This window comes from Conger conger, chromosome 17, assembly GCF_963514075.1.
Source record: "Conger conger chromosome 17, fConCon1.1, whole genome shotgun sequence".
In the NCBI taxonomy this organism is placed as follows: domain Eukaryota; kingdom Metazoa; phylum Chordata; class Actinopteri; order Anguilliformes; family Congridae; genus Conger; species Conger conger.
In genome coordinates this window covers 35235406-35255670 of record NC_083776.1, presented here as the reverse complement: position 1 = coordinate 35255670, position 20265 = coordinate 35235406, and the positions used below count along the sequence as shown (strand labels likewise).

Genomic DNA, 20265 nt, shown 5'->3' with positions numbered 1-20265 from the left:
TATAGGCTTTACAAAACCATTTACTTTTCCCGCATTCAGAAACAAAGTTTTTCAAACTGTGCATTTCTTGAAAGTCAACACTCAAATTTCATCCAAAAGGAAAAGGTTTGATGGTGGGCCGATAATCTATCAGGGGTAGGCCGATTTGCGAGAAACCGCATTCAGAGCTTGTGAAATACATATATGACGATTTCAAGCTTTGGCACTCTAAGTTTCTTAGTATTTGAAAATGAACATATCTTGAAGAGAGAATAGACTAGCTGCTTCCAAATGAAATATGTATGATGGTGAGAGATTCCATATCATATATTCAAAAGGTTGCCATCTGCTCCTTTAGGAGCTTTAGATATAGGCTTTATAAAACCTTAACCATTCCCGCATTCAGAAACAAAGTTTTTCAAACTGTGCATTTATTGAAAGTCAACACTCAAATTTCATCCAAAAGGAAAAGGTTTGAAGGTGGGCCGATAATCTATCAGGGGTATGCCAATTTCCCAGAAACCGCATTCAGAGCGTGTGAAATACATATATGACGATTTAAAGCTTTGGCAGTCTAAGTTTCTTAATAGTTGAAAATGAGCATATCTTGAAGAGAGAATAGACTAGCTGCTTCCAAATGAAATATGTATGATGGTGTATGGTTCCATATCATATATACAAAAGGTAGCCATCTGCTCCTTTAGGAGCTTTAGATATAAGCTTTACAAAACCTTTAACTTTTCCCACATTCAGAAACAAAGTTTTTCAAACTGTGCATTTCTTGAAAGTCAACACTCAAATTTCATCCAAAAGGAAAAGGTTTTATGGTTGGCCGATAATCTATCAGGGGTATGCTCATTTGCCAGAAACCGCATTCAGAGCGAGTGAAATACATATATGACGATTTCAAGCTTTGGCACTCTAAGTTTCTTTGAAGTTGAAAATGAGCATATCTTGAAGAGAGAATAGACTAGCTGCTTCCAAATGAAATATGTATGATGGTGAGTGGTTCCATATCATATATACAAAAGGTTGCCATCTGCTCCTTTTGGAGCTTTAGATATAGGCTTTACAAAACCATTTACTTTTCCCGCATTCAGAAACAAAGTTTTTCAAACTGTGCATTTCTTGAAAGTCAACACTCAAATTTCATCCAAAAGGAAAAGGTTTTAAGGTGGGCCGATAAACTATCAGGGGTATGCCGATTTGCGAGAAACCGCATTCAGAGCTTGTGAAATACATATATGACGATTTCAAGCTTTGGCAGTCTAAGTTTCTTAGTATTTGAAAATGAGCATATCTTGAAGAGGGAATACACTAGCCGCTTCCAAATGAAATATGTATGATGGTGAATGGTTCCATATCATATATTCAAAAGGTAGCCATGTGCTCCTTTAGGAGCTTTAGATATAGGCTTTATAAAAACTTTAACTTTTCCCGCATTCAGGAACAAAGTTTTTCAAAGTGCGTATTTCTGGAAAGTCAAGACTCAAATTTCATCCAAAAGGAAAACGTTTGATGGTGGGGCAATAATCTATTAGGTGTATGCCCATTTGAAAGAAACCGCATTCAGAGCTTGTGAAATCCCCAAAATGACGATTTCAAGCTTTGGCACACTAAGTTTCATAGTTGGTGGAAATGAGCATATCTTGAAGAGGGAATACACTAGCCGCTTCCAAATGAAATATGTATAATGGTGAATGGTTCCATATCATATATTCAAAAGGTAGCCATGTGCTCCTTTAGGAGCTTTAGATATAGGCTTTATAAAAACTTTAACTTTTCCCGCATTCAGGAACAAAGTTTTTCAAAGTGAGGATTTCTTGAAAGTCAAGACTCAAATTTCATCCAAAAGGAAAAGTTTTGATGGTGGGGCGATAATCTATTACGTGTATGCCCATTTGCCAGAAACCGCATTCAGAGCTTGTGAAATCCACAAAATGACGATTTCAAGCTTTGGCGCACTAAGTTTCATAGTTGGTGGAAATGAGCATATCTTAAAGAGGGAATACACTAGCCGCTTCCAAATGAAATATGTATAATGGTGAATGGTTCCATATCATATATTCAAAAGGTAGCCATGTGCTCCTTTAGGAGCCTTAGATATAGGCTTTATAAAAACTTTAACTTTTCCCGCATTCAGGAACAAAGTTTTTCAAAGTGCGTATTTCTGGAAAGTCAAGACTCAAATTTCATCCAAAAGGAAAAGGTTTGATGGTGGGGCAATATTCTATTAGGTGTATGCCCATTTGACAGATACCGCATTCAGAGCTTGTGAAATCCTGAAAATGACGATTTCAAGCTTTGGCACACTAAGTTTCATAGTTGGTGGAAATGAGCATATCTTGAAGAGGGAATACACTAGTCGCTTACAAATGAAACATGTATGATGGTGAATGGTTCCATATCATATATTCAAAAGGTAGCCATGTGCTCCTTTAGGTGCTTTAGATATAGGCTTTATAAAAACATTAACTTTTCCCGCATTCAGGAACAAAGTTTTTCAAAGTGAGGATTTCTTGAAAGTCAAGACTCAAATTTCATCCAAAAGGAAAAGGTTTGATGGTGGGGCGATAATCTATTACGTGTATGCCCATTTGCCAGAAACCGCATTCAGAGCTTGTCAAATCCCCAAAATGACGATTTCATGCTTTGGCGCACTAAGTTTCATAGTTGGTGGAAATGAGCATATCTTGAAGAGGGAATACACTAGCCGCTTCCAAATGAAATATGTATAATGGTGAATGGTTCCATATCATATATTCAAAAGGTAGCCATGTGCTCCTTTAGGAGCTTTAGATATAGCCTTTATAAAAACTTTACCTTTTCCCGCATTCAGGAACAAAGTTTTTCAAAGTGCGTATTTCTGGAAAGTCAAGACTCAAATTTCATCCAAAAGGAAAACGTTTGATGGTGGGGCAATAATCTATTAGGTGTATGCCCATTTGAAAGAAACCGCATTCAGAGCTTGTGAAATCCCCAAAATGACGATTTCAAGCTTTGGCACACTAAGTTTCATAGTTGGTGGAAATGAGCATATCTTGAAGAGGGAATACACTAGCCGCTTCCAAATGAAATATGTATAATGGTGAATGGTTCCATATCATATATTCAAAAGGTAGCCATGTGCTCCTTTAGGAGCTTTAGATATAGGCTTTATAAAAACTTTAACTTTTCCCGCATTCAGGAACAAAGTTTTTCAAAGTGAGGATTTCTTGAAAGTCAAGACTCAAATTTCATCCAAAAGGAAAAGTTTTGATGGTGGGGCGATAATCTATTACGTGTATGCTTATTTGCCAGAAACCGCATTCAGAGCTTGTGAAATCCACAAAATGACGATTTCAAGCTTTGGCGCACTAGGTTTCATAGTTGGTGGAAATTAGCATATCTTGAAGAGGGAATACACTAGCCGCTTCCAAATGAAATATGTATGATGGTGAATGGTTCCATATCATATTTTCAAAACGTAGCCATGTGCTCCTTTAGGAGCTTTAGATATAGCCTTTATAAAAACTTTACCTTTTCCCGCATTCAGGAACAAAGTTTTTCAAAGTGCGTATTTCTGGAAAGTCAAGACTCAAATTTCATCCAAAAGGAAAACGTTTGATGGTGGGGCAATAATCTATTAGGTGTATGCCCATTTGAAAGAAACCGCATTCAGAGCTTGTGAAATCCCCAAAATGACGATTTCAAGCTTTGGCACACTAAGTTTCATAGTTGGTGGAAATGAGCATATCTTGAAGAGGGAATACACTAGCCGCTTCCAAATGAAATATGTATAATGGTGAATGGTTCCATATCATATATTCAAAAGGTAGCCATGTGCTCCTTTAGGAGCTTTAGATATAGGCTTTATAAAAACTTTAACTTTAACTTAACTCCTGTCTCTGACATGCTCAACAGACAGGTTAAGAAGGTTCCATGGGCCATTCAGTTATACAATATCACACAAAACGGGAGGAGAGAATTGGACTTTTCAGCATGAGTCTCTTTCTGCTCCATCCACCACATCACCTTCTTCTACCATCCTCTATCCAATATCTGTCTGACTGTCCTAACAGGCTATATTAGCCCTCTACACAATCTCGACTGTAATCCTCACTTTTACCCCTGTTGAGATTACTGTTTACTGTTTACTTTGTGTGCAATGGTGGTAGTGCAAAAGTACAATCTACCATTGCACCTTATCATGGTCAGTATATCACAGGGCCTTTGTAATCACTTCACATGCGCTTTATTTCTTATACTTTTCTGTGAGTGATTTTGATCTTTATTTGTGTGAGATATGTGTGTATATGTGTGTATGTATAAGCTACTGGATGCCTAAAATTTCCCTCGGGATGAATAAAGTATCTATCTATCTATCTATCTATGAGTATGAATCACTGATAGCGCCAAGAGAAATGAATGACGATTCAGAAAATGTGTAACTTTTAAAGGTTTAAAACAATCCTATGACGACAGAAATTTTCGGTGCCGTTGAACTTAATCGAATGCTTTTATTTATATCGTTCGAATGACCAAGTGCCGTTAAAAAGCAAATTGTATGGCTTTGTGCTATTCGCGTATGCTAGCTACATCATGCTAGCATCGTACAGGGACCAGTAAAGGCTTAGAACATGCTAGCACTTAGTTATTGTAAGTTTGATCACCTCTACTGTGAAGTAAAAAAGTGGACAAATTACGTTTTCTGTGAGAAATGTATTGGCAAACTCATGTGTACACACAGTGGTCTACAGGATGTTGGCCCTGGGGAGGCTATGCTCCTTCAGTGTGTAGCAGGATGTTGGCCCTGGGGAGGCTATGCTCCTTCAGTGTGTAGCAGGATGTTGGCCCTGGGGAGGCTATGCTCCTTCAGTGTGTAGCAGGATGTTGGCCCTGGGGAGGCTATGCTCCTTCAGTGTGTAGCAGAATGTTGGCCCTGGGGAGGCTATGCTCCTTCAGTGTGTAGCAGGATGCTGGCCCTGGGGAGGCTAAGCTCCTTGAGTGTGTAGCAGGATGTTGGCCCTGGGGAGGCTACGCTCTTTCAGTGTGTAGCAGGATGTTGGCCCTGGGGAGGCTATGCTCCTTCAGTGTGTAGCAGGATGTTGGCCCTGGGGAGGCTATGCTCCTTCAGTGTGTAGCAGGATGTTGGCCCTGGGGAGGCTAAGCTCCTTCAGTGTGTAGCAGGATGTTGGCCCTGGGGAGGCTACGCTCCTTCAGTGTGTAGCAGGATGTTGGCCCTGGGGAGGCTATGCTCCTTCAGTGTGTAGCAGGATGCTGGCCTTGGGGAGGCTATGCTCCTTCAGTGTGTAGCAGGATGTTGGCCCTGGGGAGGCTACGCTCCTTCAGTGTGTAGCAGGATGTTGGCCCTGGGGAGGCTATGCTCCTTCAGTGTGTAGCAGGATGTTGGCCCTGGGGAGGCTATGCTCCTTCAGTGTGTAGCAGGATGTTGGCCCTGGGGAGGCTATGCTCCTTCAGTGTGTAGCAGGATGCTGGCCTTGGGGAGGCTATGCTCCTTCAGTGTGTAGCAGGATGTTGGCCCTGGGGAGGCTATGCTCCTTCAGTGTGTAGCAGGATGTTGGCCCTGGGGAGGCTACGCTCCTTCAGTGTGTGTTTCTTATACTAGAGTTAATTTACACTACTGTAGATGAATGTCATTAATTTAACTGTACAGATTTTAGCCCCATCCTGATCTACTCATTTTGAGCATAAACATAATCCCATACTGAATATGAAATGAGTACTACTATTGCACAGGAGTCCACAGTAATAAATAACAGCAAGATGTTCAATGTTTTCATAATTCAGGTTTAATCACATACAGATTTTACAGGAACAGGTTTAAACAAAGCAATCATGACACAGTAAATAAGAAAACTCAATATATTACTGTTCACAGTAATGAAAGGAAATAAGTACACTGCAGTGATCATTCTGCATTCTCCATTTGAGCTGCATTCACCCACATGAATGACCCACTTTGCACACTGAAACTCTTGTGAAAATGTCTGAAATCAACTGTAAAAACTAGTAAAATACAGTGAACTTTTATACAAAGATGCAGGTACAGAAGACAGACTTATTACCTCAAAAGCCTTTTACCATCTTTCACCAGAATCACACTCTTAATGTGATACTCATGTTTTAATCATCTAATGTATATAAACACACCATGACTATATACAATATGATTTTATTAAAATATACAAAAATAAATGTGTGTGTGTATGTATGTGTGAGTGTGCCTTGGCAGAAGGACACTGAGTCATACATTTCAAACCCAGCACAGAGGGGTGTGTGTTGAGTGTAGTGTGTGTGGAGTGTGTGCAGGAGGGTCAGTGTGTCAGAGTCAGAGACGCTGTAGAAAGACAGAGTGCCAGCCAGAAGGTCCACACACACTCCTGCACCAGCACCATCATCACACACTCCTGCTCTGTGGTAGGGGGAGGGGGCCGGTAGGAGTTTGGGGTTATTATTGTGACAGACAGAGTAACTATGTTTATAGCACACCCGACTCCAGGAGTTTTTATTCAATCCAAACCTACAGTCATCAGCCCCACCTTTCCTGCTGATTTCTTTATATGTCACTGCTATATAAACCACTCCCCTCTCAGACACACTGTACTCAGCCTCCCAGTAACAGCGCTCACACACACTCTCTCTGCACAGAACCTGGGGCTCAAACTCAAATCTCTCTGGATGATCAGGATATGGCTCCACTCTCTCCGGTGTGTGTGTCAACTTCCTGTTCCCCTCAGACAGAGACAGCCATCTGTATGCTGTGTTTGGATCCAGTGTGAGCCGACAGCTGTCTGCACACCAGAGACATTAATGACATTAATTATTATTCATATTCACCTCATTATGTGAGTGAGAGATTTTTTGGTAAAGTCTCTCTCACACACACACACACACACACACACACACACACACACACACACACACACACACACAGTACAGTGTGTATCTATGGAAAGTGTTCTGCATCGATAAAGACTCACATTTCCTGGGTCCTGGTTTGATCCTGTTCTCTCCTCCATGTCCCACACTGTAAGAAACACAGAACAGTGTGAGTGTGTGTGCGTGTGCGTGTGCGTGTGTGTACTTACAGCAGTGTGAGTGAGTGTGTACTTACAGCACTGTGTGTGTGTGTGTGTACTTACAGCAGTGTGAGTGTGTACATACTTACAGCACTGTGGGTGTGTGTGTGCGTGTGTGTAGTTACAGCAGTGTGAGTGTGTCCAGTTTAGCAGCCGACAGCACTTTCACTTCTGAGTCTCCTGGGTGATTGTATCTCAGGTCCAGCTCTCTCAGGTGTGAGGGGTTTGAACACAGATCTGAAGCCAGAGAATCAGAGCCTCTCTGTGTGACTCTACAGCCTGACAGCCTGCAGAGAGAAGAACACACACACACACCTTACAGCACATTCAAATGGTAAATGGCAGGCATTTATATAGCGCCTTTATCCAAAGCACTGTACAACTGATGCTTCTCCATTCACCCATACACACACTCTCACACTCACACTCACACTCACACTCACACTCACACTCACACTCACACTCACACTCACACTCACACTCACACTCACACTCACACTCACACTCACACTCACACTCACACTCACACAGATTGGCTGCCATGCAAGGCCCCGACCAGCTCGTCAGGAGCATTTGGGGGTTGGGTGTCTTGCTCAGGGACACTTCGACACAGCCTGGGCGGGGGATCGAACCGGCAACCCTCCGACTGCCAGACGACTGCTCTTACTGCCTGAGCCATGTCGCCCCACATTCACATAAACTAACAGAGCTGTGTGTGTCACACACCTTACAGCACAATAAAAAAAATTGACAGTGTTCCCCAAAATGTAAGTAGTCGGCCAAAAAGAAAAACTTTGTTTTTTTTTAATGCAATTTGGAGGCTTCTGGTGCATTTTAAAATGTTCAATTAATCCCTAATACATGCCTTTATTCTTACCGTAAGCATTTTGTTAAGTTTACATTTAAATATGCTGACATAACATAGAATTTAATCTTGTACTGCCATTAAACAGAAATTTCTTCAGAAAATATGGTAATGATAACTCTTTACTTGACATAAAAGATAGATGCTTCGCTTTAATAATATTGAACAATAACTCTAATATGACGATATACAAATTAAACTATTAGGTTTATATATTCAGTAATCCATGTCAGACCCTGACTCTTCCCAGTCCGTGTGAAGAGTTACACACACACACAAATGCACACACCCCGTACACACACACACACACACACACACACACACAAATGCACATACCCTGTACACACACACACACACACACACACACACACACACACAAATGCACATACCCCGTACACACACACACACACACACAAATGCACATACCCTGTACACACACACACATACACAAATGCACATACCCGTACACACACACACACACACACAAATGCACATACCCCGTATACACACACACAAATGCACATACCCTGTACACACACACACACACACACAAATGCACATACCCCGTACACACACACACACAAATGCACATGCACTCACACAAACACGAAATCTCCTACACACATATGCATGTAAACTAACATACACATATACACACTAACATACACATACTCGTACACACACGCACGCACGCACGCACACACACACAGTACTGTGCAGAAGTCTTAGGCACCCTACACTTTATTATATATATTTGCTTTTTTTTTTAGAACACAGTTTAAAGAACATCCAAATATTCATTTTCCAAAATAATTCATTTTAAAGACATTTCTGTATCCATCCATTATCTGAACCCGCTTATCCTGATCAGGGTCGCAGGGGGGCTGGAGCCTATCCCAGCATACATTGGGCAAAAGGCAGGAATATACCCTGGACAGGTCGCCGGTCTATCACAGGGCACACACACCATTCACTCACACACTCATACCTACGGGCAATTTAGACTTTCCAATCAGCCTAACGTGCATGTCTTAGGACTGTGGGAGGAAACCAGAGTACCCAGAGGGTACCCACGCAGACAGGGGGAGAACATGCAAACTCCGCACAGAGAGGACCCGGCCGACGGGGATTCAAACCCAGGACCTCCTTGCTGTGAGGCGGCAGTGCTACCCACTGCACCATGCGTGCCGCCGCCCCATGTTAAACAAAAGAGCGGAATAAGTCGCGATAATCATGTTCAAGTCGGACATAGGTTACAGACAATTCGTCCGTGGACACTAAGAAGCAGCAAAGTGTGTGCGAAAAAGTGTGTGATAAACGAGTCTATCTTTTCACTGTTTGAGAGCGTGAACGCAGTCCCCCACTAGCAGAAATTATGCAGTCGAGATGACCACATCTGTGGAATTCGCAGGGGTCAACACAGCCGGAGTACAATGGGTGAACCTTTTCCTTTTAAAAGGTTTTTCTCATATATAAATAGTAGTAATTAAATACAGAAATAAATAAATAAATAACTACATAAATGCACACATAAAACAAGAAAATACAGATACATACAACATTTAACACACATATAAAACTTAAACAATTCAATTAATTAAACTCCTCTCTCTTCCCCCCTTTCCTCCCCCTTACCCTCCTCTCCCCCCCCTTTCCTCCCTCTTACCCTCCTCTTCCCCCCCCTTTCCTCCCTCTTACCCTCCTCTCTTCCCCCCCTTTCCTCCCCCTTACCTTCCCTGTACAAATAATGTGAACTACAAAAATTTTTACAGAATTACAAAGAAAAAACTAGCCCTGAAGGACCTTACCCCGTCATCAGCTGTTGCTGATTAAAACTCCATCCACTGCAATCACCTAAAAGAAAAAAACAGAATATATATACAACAAAATTTCAATCACGCAAAGAAGCCGTCTAAAGACGCAAAAGCTTCAAAAGATAGCGATACTGCCGCACAGCATGGAAGGCCTCACGAGGTATCTCCCTGCCAGGTAAGTATGAGCTGGAATCCACAGGGGAGGGGCCGGACCACTTGGTAGCCTAATACGGTTTCTGTGTATTAGGCGAGCGAGTTCAAAAGTCTGATTTGCGCTCTCGCAACTGCATAAACGGTGGCAACCTTTTTATTAATTTACTCATTTTTAATGGGGGTTTTTTTTTTTGGGGGGGGGTTGCGCGTTTTCCCACCATATTTCAAGCACAAATTTCTGTTTCCCCACACTGCAACCGTGTACATTGCACTCAGCAACAAATAGAGCGGATTTCAGTCGCGAATAATCATGAATAGCGCCGTACGTAATGAATTTGTATGCTAGCCTTGTTTCTTTGCAATGCGCTGCTTAAGTGTCTGGGCAAGACATGAGAAGCATAAAAGTGTAATAGACTAAACGATATAGCACTGTGCGCCACGTGTTGGACGTTGGGAAACAGCAGCGCCTGTCCAAAAGCATAGTGAAAAAAAGCTTACAGCACCTGGTATTCCCAGGCGGTCTCCCATCCAAGTACTAACCAGGCCCGACCCTGCTTAGCTTCCGAGATCAGGCGTATTCAGAGTGGTATGGCCATAAGCGATTGAAAGGCTGCACAATTGCGTATTTATACAGTTAGGAGCGATAGTAGGCTGTTGATGTCGTGAAACGTGACTCTGTGGTCCGTTTTCATGTTAAACAAAAGAGCGGAATAAGTCGCGATAATCATGATCAAGTCGGACATCGGTTACAGACAATTCGTCCGTGGACACTAAGAAGCAGCAAAGTGCGTGCGAAAAAGTGTGTGATAAACGAGTCTATCTTTTCACTGTTTGAGAGCGTGAACGAAGTCCCCCACTAGCAGAAATTATGCAGTCGAGATGACCACATCTGTGGAATTCGCAGGGGTCAACACAGCCGGAGTACAATGGGTGAACCTTTTCCTTTTAAAAGGTTTTTCTCATATATAAATAGTAGTAATTAAATACAGAAATAAATAAATAAATAACTACATAAATGCACACATTAAACAACAAAATACAGATACATACAACATTTAACACACATATAAAACTTAAACAATTAAATTAATTAAACTCCTCTCTCTTCCCCCCTTTCCTCCCCCTTACCCTCCTCTCCCCCCCCTTTCCTCCCTCTTACCCTCCTCTTCCCCCCCCCTTTCCTCCCTCTTACCCTCCTCTTCCCCCCCCTTTCCTCCCTCTTACCCTCCTCTTCCCCCCCTTTCCTCCCTCTTACCCTCCTCTCTTCCCCCCCTTTCCTCCCCCTTACCTTCCCTGTACAAATAATGTGAACAACAAAAATTTTTACAGAATTACAAAGAAAAAACTAGCCCTGAAGGACCTTACCCCGTCATCAGCTGTTGCTGATTAAAACTCCATCCACTGCAATCACCTAAAAGAAAAAAACAGAATATATATACAACAAAATTTCAATCATGCAAAGAAGCCATCTAAAGACGCAAAAGCTTCCAAAGATAGCGATACTGCCGCACAGCATGGAAGGCCTCACGAGGTATCTCCCTGCCAGGTAAGTATGAGCTGGAATCCACAGGGGAGGGGCCGGACCACTTGGTAGCCTAATACGGTTTCTGCGTATTAGGCGAGCGAGTTCAAAAGTCTGATTTGCGCTCTTGCAACTGCATAAACGGTGGCAACCTTTTTATTCATTTACTTATTTTTAATGGGGGTTTTTTTTTTTGGGGGGGGGGTTGCGCGTTTTCCCACCATATTTCAAGCACAAATTTCTGTTTCCCCACAATGCAACCGTGTACATTGCACTCAGCAACAAATAGAGCGGATTTCAGTCGCGAATAATCATGAATAGCGCCGTACGTAATGAATTTGTATGCTAGCCTTGTTTCTTTGCAATGCGCTGCTTAAGTGTCTGGGCAAGACATGAGAAGCATAAAAGTGTAATAGACTAAACGATATAGCACTGTGCGCGACGCGTTGGACGTTGGGAAACAGCAGCGCCTGTCCAAAAGCATAGTGAAAAAAAGCTTACAGCACCTGGTATTCCCAGGCGGTCTCCCATCCAAGTACTAACGAGGCCCGACCCTGCTTAGCTTCCGAGATCAGACGAGATCGGGCGTATTCAGAGTGGTATGGCCGCAAGCGATTGAAAGGCTGCACAATTGCGTATTTATACAGTTAGGAGCGATAGTAGGCTGTTGATGTCGTGAAACGTGACTCTGTGGTCCGTTTTCATGTTAAACAAAAGAGCGGAATAAGTCGCGATAATCATGATCAAGTCGAACATAGGTTACAGACAATTCGTCCGTGGACACTAAGAAGCAGCAAAGTGCGTGCGAAAAAGTGTGTGATAAACGAGTCTATCTTTTCACTGTTTGAGAGCGTGAACGCAGTCCCCCACTAGCAGAAATTATGCAGTCGAGATGACCACATCTGTGGAATTCGCAGGGGTCAACACAGCCGGAGTACAATGGGTGAACCTTTTCCTTTTAAAAGGTTTTTCTCATATATAAATAGTAGTAATTAAATACAGAAATAAATAAATAAATAACTACATAAATGCACACATTAAACAACAAAATACAGATACATACAACATTTAACACACATATAAAACTTAAACAATTAAATTAATTAAACTCCTCTCTCTTCCCCCCTTTCCTCGCCCTTACCCTCCTCTCCCCCCCCCCTTTCCTCCCTCTTACCCTCCTCTTCCCCCCCCTTTCCTCCCTCTTACCCTTTCCTCCCCCTTACCTTCCCTGTACAAATAATGTGAACTACAAAAATTTTTACAGAATTACAAAGAAAAAACTAGCCCTGAAGGACCTTACCCCGTCATCAGCTGTTGCTGATTAAAACTCCATCCACTGCAATCACCTAAAAGAAAAAAACAGAATATATATACAACAAAATTTCAATCACGCAAAGAAGCCATCTAAAGACGCAAAAGCTTCCAAAGATAGCGATACTGCCGCACAGCATGGAAGGCCTCACGAGGTATCTCCCTGCCAGGTAAGTATGAGCTGGAATCCACAGGGGAGGGGCCGGACCACTTGGTAGCCTAATACGGTTTCTGCGTATTAGGCGAGCGAGTTCAAAAGTCTGATTTGCGCTCTCGCAACTGCATAAACGGTGGCAACCTTTTTATTCATTTACTTATTTTTAATGGGGTTTTTTTTTTTGGGGGGGGGGGGGGGTTGCGCGTTTTCCCACCATATTTCAAGCACAAATTTCTGTTTCCCCACAATGCAACCGTGTACATTGCACTCAGTAACAAATAGAGCGGATTTCAGTCGCGAATAATCATGAATAGCGCCCTACGTAATGAATTTGTATGCTAGCCTTGTTTCTTTGCAATGCGCTGCTTAAGTGTCTGGGCAAGACATGAGAAGCATAAAAGTGTAATAGACTAAACGATATAGCACTGTGCGCCACGTGTTGGACGTTGGGAAACAGCAGCGCCTGTCCAAAAGCATAGTGAAAAAAAGCTTACAGCACCTGGTATTCCCAGGCGGTCTCCCATCCAAGTACTAACCAGGCCCGACCCTGCTTAGCTTCCGAGATCAGACGAGATCGGGCGTATTCAGAGTGGTATGGCCGTAAGCGATTGAAAGGCTCCACAATTGCGTATTTATACAGTTAGGAGCGATAGTAGGCTGTTGATGTCGTGAAACGTGACTCTGTGGTCCGTTTTCATGTTAAACAAAAGAGCGGAATAAGTCGCGATAATCATGATCAAGTCGGACATAGGTTACAGACAATTCGTCCGTGGACACTAAGAAGCAGCAAAGTGCGTGCGAAAAAGTGTGTGATAAACGAGTCTATCTTTTCACTGTTTGAGAGCGTGAACGCAGTCCCCCACTAGCAGAAATTATGCAGTCGAGATGACCACATCTGTGGAATTCGCAGGGGTCAACACAGCCGGAGTACAATGGGTGAACCTTTTCCTTTTAAAAGGTTTTTCTCATATATAAATAGTAGTAATTAAATACAGAAATAAATAAATAAATAACTACATAAATGCACACATAAAACAACAAAATACAGATACATACAACATTTAACACACATATAAAACTTAAACAATTCAATTAATTAAACTCCTCTCTCTTCCCCCCTTTCCTCCCCCTTACCCTCCTCTCCCCCCCCTTTCCTCCCTCTTACCCTCCTCTTCCCCCCCTTTCCTCCCTCTTACCCTCCTCTCTTCCCCCCCTTTCCTCCCCCTTACCTTCCCTGTACAAATAATGTGAACTACAAAATTTTTTACAGAATTACAAAGAAAAAACTAGCCCTGAAGGACCTTACCCCGTCATCAGCTGTTGCTGATTAAAACTCCATCCACTGCAATCACCTAAAAGAAAAAAACAGAATATATATACAACAAAATTTCAATCATGCAAAGAAGCCATCTAACGACGCAAAAGCTTCCAAAGATAGCGATACTGCCGCACAGCATGGAAGGCCTCACGAGGTATCTCCCTGCCAGGTAAGTATGAGCTGGAATCCACAGGGGAGGGGCCGGACCACTTGGTAGCCTAATACGGTTTCTGCGTATTAGGCGAGCGAGTTCAAAAGTCTGATTTGCGCTCTCGCAACTGCATAAACGGTGGCAACCTTTTTATTCATTTACTTATTTTTAATGGGTTTTTTTTGGGGGGGGGGGGGGTTGCGCGTTTTCCCACCATATTTCAAGCACAAATTTCTGTTTCCCCACAATGCAACCGTGTACATTGCACTCAGCAACAAATAGAGCGGATTTCAGTCGCGAATAATCATGAATAGCGCCGTACGTAATGAATTTGTATGCTAGCCTTGTTTCTTTGCAATGCGCTGCTTAAGTGTCTGGGCAAGACATGAGAAGCATAAAAGTGTAATATACTAAACGATATAGCACTGTGCGCAACGTGTTGGACGTTGGGAAACAGCAGCGCCTGTCCAAAAGCATAGTGAAAAAAAGCTTACAGCACCTGGTATTCCCAGGCGGTCTCCCATCCAAGTACTAACCAGGCCCGACCCTGCTTAGCTTCCGAGATCAGACGAGATCGGGCGTATTCAGAGTGGTATGGCCGTAAACGAGTGAAAGGCTGCACAATTGCGTATTTATACAGTTAGGAGCGATAGTAGGCTGTTGATGTCGTGAAACGTGACTCTGTGGTCCGTTTTCATGTTAAACAAAAGAGCGGAATAAGTCGCGATAATCATGATCAAGTCGGACATAGGTTACAGACAATTCGTCCGTGGACACTAAGAAGCAGCAAAGTGCGTGCGAAAAAGTGTGTGATAAACGAGTCTATCTTTTCACTGTTTGAGAGCGTGAACGCAGTCCCCCACTAGCAGAAATTATGCAGTCGAGATGACCACATCTGTGGAATTCGCAGGGGTCAACACAGCCGGAGTACAATGGGTGAACCTTTTCCTTTTAAAAGGTTTTTCTCATATATAAATAGTAGTAATTAAATACAGAAATAAATAAATAAATAAATAACTACATAAATGCACACATAAAACAACAAAATACAGATACATACAACATTTAACACACATATAAAACTTAAACAATTCAATTAATTAAACTCCTCTCTCTTCCCCCCTTTCCTCCCCCTTACCCTCCTCTCCCCCCCTTTCCTCCCTCTTACCCTCCTCTTCCCCCCCCTTTCCTCCCTCTTACCCTCCTCTTCCCCCCCCTTTCCTCCCTCTTACCCTCCTCTTCCCCCCCCTTTCCTCCCTCTTACCCTCCTCTCTTCCCCCCCTTTCCTCCCCCTTACCTTCCCTGTACAAATAATGTGAACTACAAACATTTTTACAGAATTACAAAGAAAAAACTAGCCCTGAAGGACCTTACTCCGTCATCAGCTGTTGCTGATTAAAACTCCATCCACTGCAATCACCTAAAAGAAAAAAACAGAATATATATACAACAAAATTTCAATCACGCAAAGAAGCCGTCTAAAGACGCAAAAGCTTCCAAAGATAGCGATACTGCCGCACAGCATGGAAGGCCTCACGAGGTATCTCCCTGCCAGGTAAGTATGAGCTGGAATCCACAGGGGAGGGGCCGGACCACTTGGTAGCCTAATACGGTTTCTGCGTATTAGGCGAGCGAGTTCAAAAGTCTGATTTGCGCTCTCGCAACTGCATAAACGGTGGCAACCTTTTTATTCATTTACTTATTTTTAATGGGGGGTTTTTTTTTTGGGGGGGGGTTGCGCGTTTTCCCACCATATTTCAAGCACAAATTTCTGTTTCCCCACAATGCAACCGTGTACATTGCACTCAGCAACAAATAGAGCGGATTTCAGTCCCGAATAATCATGAATAGCGCCGTACGTAATGAATTTGTATGCTAGCCTTGTTTCTTTGCAATGCGCTGCTTAAGTGTCTGGGCAAGACATGAGAAGCATAAAAGTGTAATAGACTAAACGATATAGCACTGTGCGCGACGTGTTGGACGTTGGGAAACAGCAGCGCCTGTCCAAAAGCATAGTGAAAAAAAGCTTACAGCACCTGGTATTCCCAGGCGGTCTCCCATCCAAGTACTAACCAGGCCCGACCCGGCTTAGCTTCCGAGATCAGACGAGATCGGGCGTATTCAGAGTGGTATGGTTTGTTTCGTAATGAATTTGTATGCTAGCCTTGTTTCTTTGCAATGCGCTGCTTAAGTGTCTGGGTAAGACATGAGAAGCATAAAAGTGTAATAGACTAAACGATATGGCCGAGCCTCGCCCTCGGTGAACCGTGTTTTAAAAGGTTTTATTATATCTTTACAAAATTACATTTTCTTTCACAGCCACTTGCAGTTCAAAACCAAATCCATTCCGTTCAACGTACTTCTTCATTTTCCCATTCCCCACCAGAGAAACCCACAATACTATCTAATCCTTTACTGTGCGTCTCCTTTCACATTTTTCACAGACCGACTTCCTTCCCATCAATACACAGACTTGTAAATGCCATCGGTTGTGTCAAAGGTACCCCTCTAACCCCCCCCAAAAAACAAAAGATGGCACGTTGCACCTCACAGGCTGGGACAAACACTACCCCCACAAATAACAAAATGGGTAAAATCACTGTTTTAATTATTAAAATTTTCCCCTCCATTGTCAAACTTCTTAGACTCCAAAAATATTTTCTGTAAAAGACCCCCGCCCCCTCAGAGTCAAATCTAACTCCTAACACCTTCATGTCTCCTGTTTCCACCACCAGAGGGAGCTCATGCTCTTGGCCCACCCCCCATACGTCTTCACCACCTTTTTGTCTTGGTTTAATTTTGCCCCAGAGGTTTGCCCAAATCTTTCTGTTTGTTCTAAAACTCTCTTTACGGATTGACCATCCGTACACAACACTGTAACATTACCCGTATATACGATACATCTGGCTTCCCTTCCCCAACTCCCTGGGATCCGAGATCCCTTCTCAGCACTTGTGCCAGTGGTTCAATGTAACAAACAAACAGGAGTGGGGATAACGGACACCCCTGATGGACAGCTTAATGTCACTCCCCCTGTTTGATACCCTTTCATAAAAAAACTGCTCTTCATCCCAGAGTAAAGCAGTCCCACCCAAGCTATGAACCTGGCCGGAAAACCCATCTTTTACTGTACCACAAACAAATACTGGTGCGAGACCTGATCATACGCCTTTTAGTAAGTAAGGTCAAGGGACAAGGTCCACCCCTACCTTGTCCTCAAGAAAATTCTACCAGGTGACCATCCAGACCTGGAGACTTCCCCCTTCTGAACGATTTTAACCCCTCTGTCAAATCTGCATGAGTAAACTCTGCCTCCAAACCCACCCCCTCTCTTACTCTCCCTTCCAACCCCTCCAATAATTCCTCCATCGACTCCCCCTTTACCTCTTTTGCACTAAACAGATCTGTATAAAACCCCTCTACCACCTTCTGCTGTCCCTCTGTATCTCTCACCATCACCCCACCTTTATCCTGAAGACCCTTCATGAGCACCCTCTTTGCCGTCACTTAAAAAAAAATAGTGAGCAAGATTCTCCTTCCTCCACCTCTCTCTCCTTGCTCCTAAAAATAATCTACTTGCTCCTCCCCAAAGCCGTCTCCACCATCTGCTGCCTTACCTCCTTTAACTCTCCCCTAAAATCATAACCTTCCTTGACCAACCTCATATATCCATTAAAATGCTTTTGCAGCCCTGTCCAGACCCTCCTTGCCCTTACCTTCTTTGCCCTCCCCACCCCAATAAAAAATAGCTTTGTTCTCCACTTTACTTCCTCCTGCCACTCTGCTCTAGACTCAAATAAATCTTGAAGACCCTTTGTGCACACTGTCGCTTATCTTTAACCACCATCTCATCTTCTAGCAGAGAACAGTTTAGTTTCCACAGTCCCCTCCCCACCCTCATTCCCCCTCTCATCCTCAATGTGCAAAGCAGCAATGAATGGTCTGAAAAGAACATCGGCAGCAATTCCGCTGCAACTTCCTCCACCTCTCGCACAAATATAAAATCTATTATTGATGCCCTTACCCTATCCGGGCTGGTCCACGTGAAACGCTCCTGGTTTGGGGTATATAGACTTAAAAACATCCTTTAATTTAAAATCTTTGACAATACTCTTCAAGAGCAAAGAAGTTTTGTCAAATCTCACTGAATATCCACCCCCACGCCGCCCCTCCCGTCCCAAAATACAATTAAAATCACCAACCAAAAAATAAAGTGCTCTCCCCAGCAGGTAAGGGGGCACCTTGTGTAACAACTGCCATCTGCCCTGTATCCATGCTGGGGTGACTGTTGGAGCCAATATGGGTGCTTTTTGATTTGGGTTTTACTTGGGTGTTAGTATTATACCACGCCACTAGAGGGCAGTAAGATATTGGTGATGGGTTACATCACCTACAATCAGGTAACAAAGTGTGGTATACAGGTGTGTAGGCTCAGGGTGTTTGGAAGGCAGAGATGAAATGGTTCTTACTGCAATCACTGGGTGATAGAACAGAATTAACCGAATGGCACAAAAAATATAGAATTAACAATGCACAAATACTAACACTTCAAGAAACTACATTCGGCGACAGCAAGACGGAGGAAGCAAGTGACAACAATAACTAAACGTATGCGCGTCAAGGACACATTTTAGCGTTTCATTCACCACCGTGGCTTTTTGGCAAAGGGCTAATTAGTCACTACAGTGACACATTCACCACTTTGAATGCCACACCACCATACGTAAAAGAAACCACCATTGCCCTCCCGGGCTTTATTGTAGTGCTCCCTGTCACCTCCACCCCATTGTGTGGTAAAAACACCACCCCGTCCACACAGTTCTCCTCTGACCCACTCCACAGAGAGGGTCTGCACAGCCACCTCTCCTCCCACTCCCAATACAAGGAGGCCACACTCTTGCAGGGATATAATATCTGTGTTGACGGTTGCCAGCTGTGTAAATGGCAGGCATTTATATAGCACCCTTATCCAAAGCACTGCACAAGTGATGCTTCTCCATTCACCCATTCACACACCAACGGCAATTGGCTGCCATGCAAGGCTCCAACCAGCTCGTCAGGAGCATTTGGGGGTTAGGTGTCTCGCTCAGGGACACTTCGACACAGCCCGAGCGGGGGATCGAACCGGCAACCCTCCGACTGCCAGACGACTGCTCTTACTGCCTGAGCCAATGAGACGACTGCTCTTACTGCCTGAGCCAATGAGACGACTGCTCTTACTGCCTGAGCCATGTCGCCTACCGTGTATGAGTACTGCCTGCGCTCTCACCAGCGTTCTGATGCTGCGGATGTTTAAAGTCGCCACTGGTAGTCACCACGGATTTCAGTCGCGGTGACATTATGCCCACATGACCAAAGCGGTGGGATGAAAAACCTACTGTTTACCTGTAGAAGGAGACCAAGGAGGTTGACTGAATTGCAGTTAAATTGACAAGTGACTGTGTAAAAGATGTGATGTGAGCTCTAAACGGGTCATTGGTTGTGGTTGAAAATGCCCTGAAATTAAGTCATTTGAACTTTGTGGTCGTTGTGCTCAGGTTTCCCTTCGTCACGGTTAGACCTGTTGCGCACAACTGGGGTTCTAGTGGTGGGCAGGGGGCCACTGGGCGATTTGGGCACCTTCCTTTTTGTCCAATTAATTTATTTTATCTGCCTTAATTTTTTCTTCCTAAACCCCGCCCCTTTCCCCCCCATTTTCTCACTGTTTCTGGACGGGCTGCAAGGCTCAGGTTCAGTACGTGGTTTTTCCCAGATAGACCTGCTGCTCCTGAGCCAGCAGATACAGTCACAGAATATCACAGCACAAAGTCTTCTTCTCAGACCACTCACCATCCAGATTGCAACACCAACGCAAACACACGGGGGAAAGGAATCTGGAAATTAAACACATCACTATTAGAGGATAAAGCAATA

The 20265-nt window shown here is 43.4% G+C and overlaps 3 non-coding genes and 2 pseudogenes across 3 annotated transcripts; all 5 read right to left on the bottom strand.

The window, feature by feature from the left end:
* Positions 1-10384: 10384 nt before the first annotated feature.
* LOC133117485 (5S ribosomal RNA) lies at positions 10385-10493 on the bottom strand (annotated as a pseudogene).
* A 1416-nt stretch (positions 10494-11909) lies between these two features.
* LOC133117147 (5S ribosomal RNA) lies at positions 11910-12028 on the bottom strand. Its single transcript, XR_009705948.1, has one exon. It is a non-coding gene; the product is annotated as a 5S ribosomal RNA (ribosomal RNA).
* A 1342-nt stretch (positions 12029-13370) lies between these two features.
* Positions 13371-13489, bottom strand: LOC133117129 (5S ribosomal RNA). The gene has a single exon (XR_009705931.1). It is a non-coding gene; the product is annotated as a 5S ribosomal RNA (ribosomal RNA).
* A 1350-nt stretch (positions 13490-14839) lies between these two features.
* On the bottom strand, positions 14840-14958 carry LOC133117626 (5S ribosomal RNA). Its single transcript, XR_009706171.1, has one exon. It is a non-coding gene; the product is annotated as a 5S ribosomal RNA (ribosomal RNA).
* Positions 14959-16376: 1418 nt separating this feature from the next.
* On the bottom strand, positions 16377-16496 carry LOC133117554 (5S ribosomal RNA; annotated as a pseudogene).
* Positions 16497-20265: the final 3769 nt, after the last annotated feature.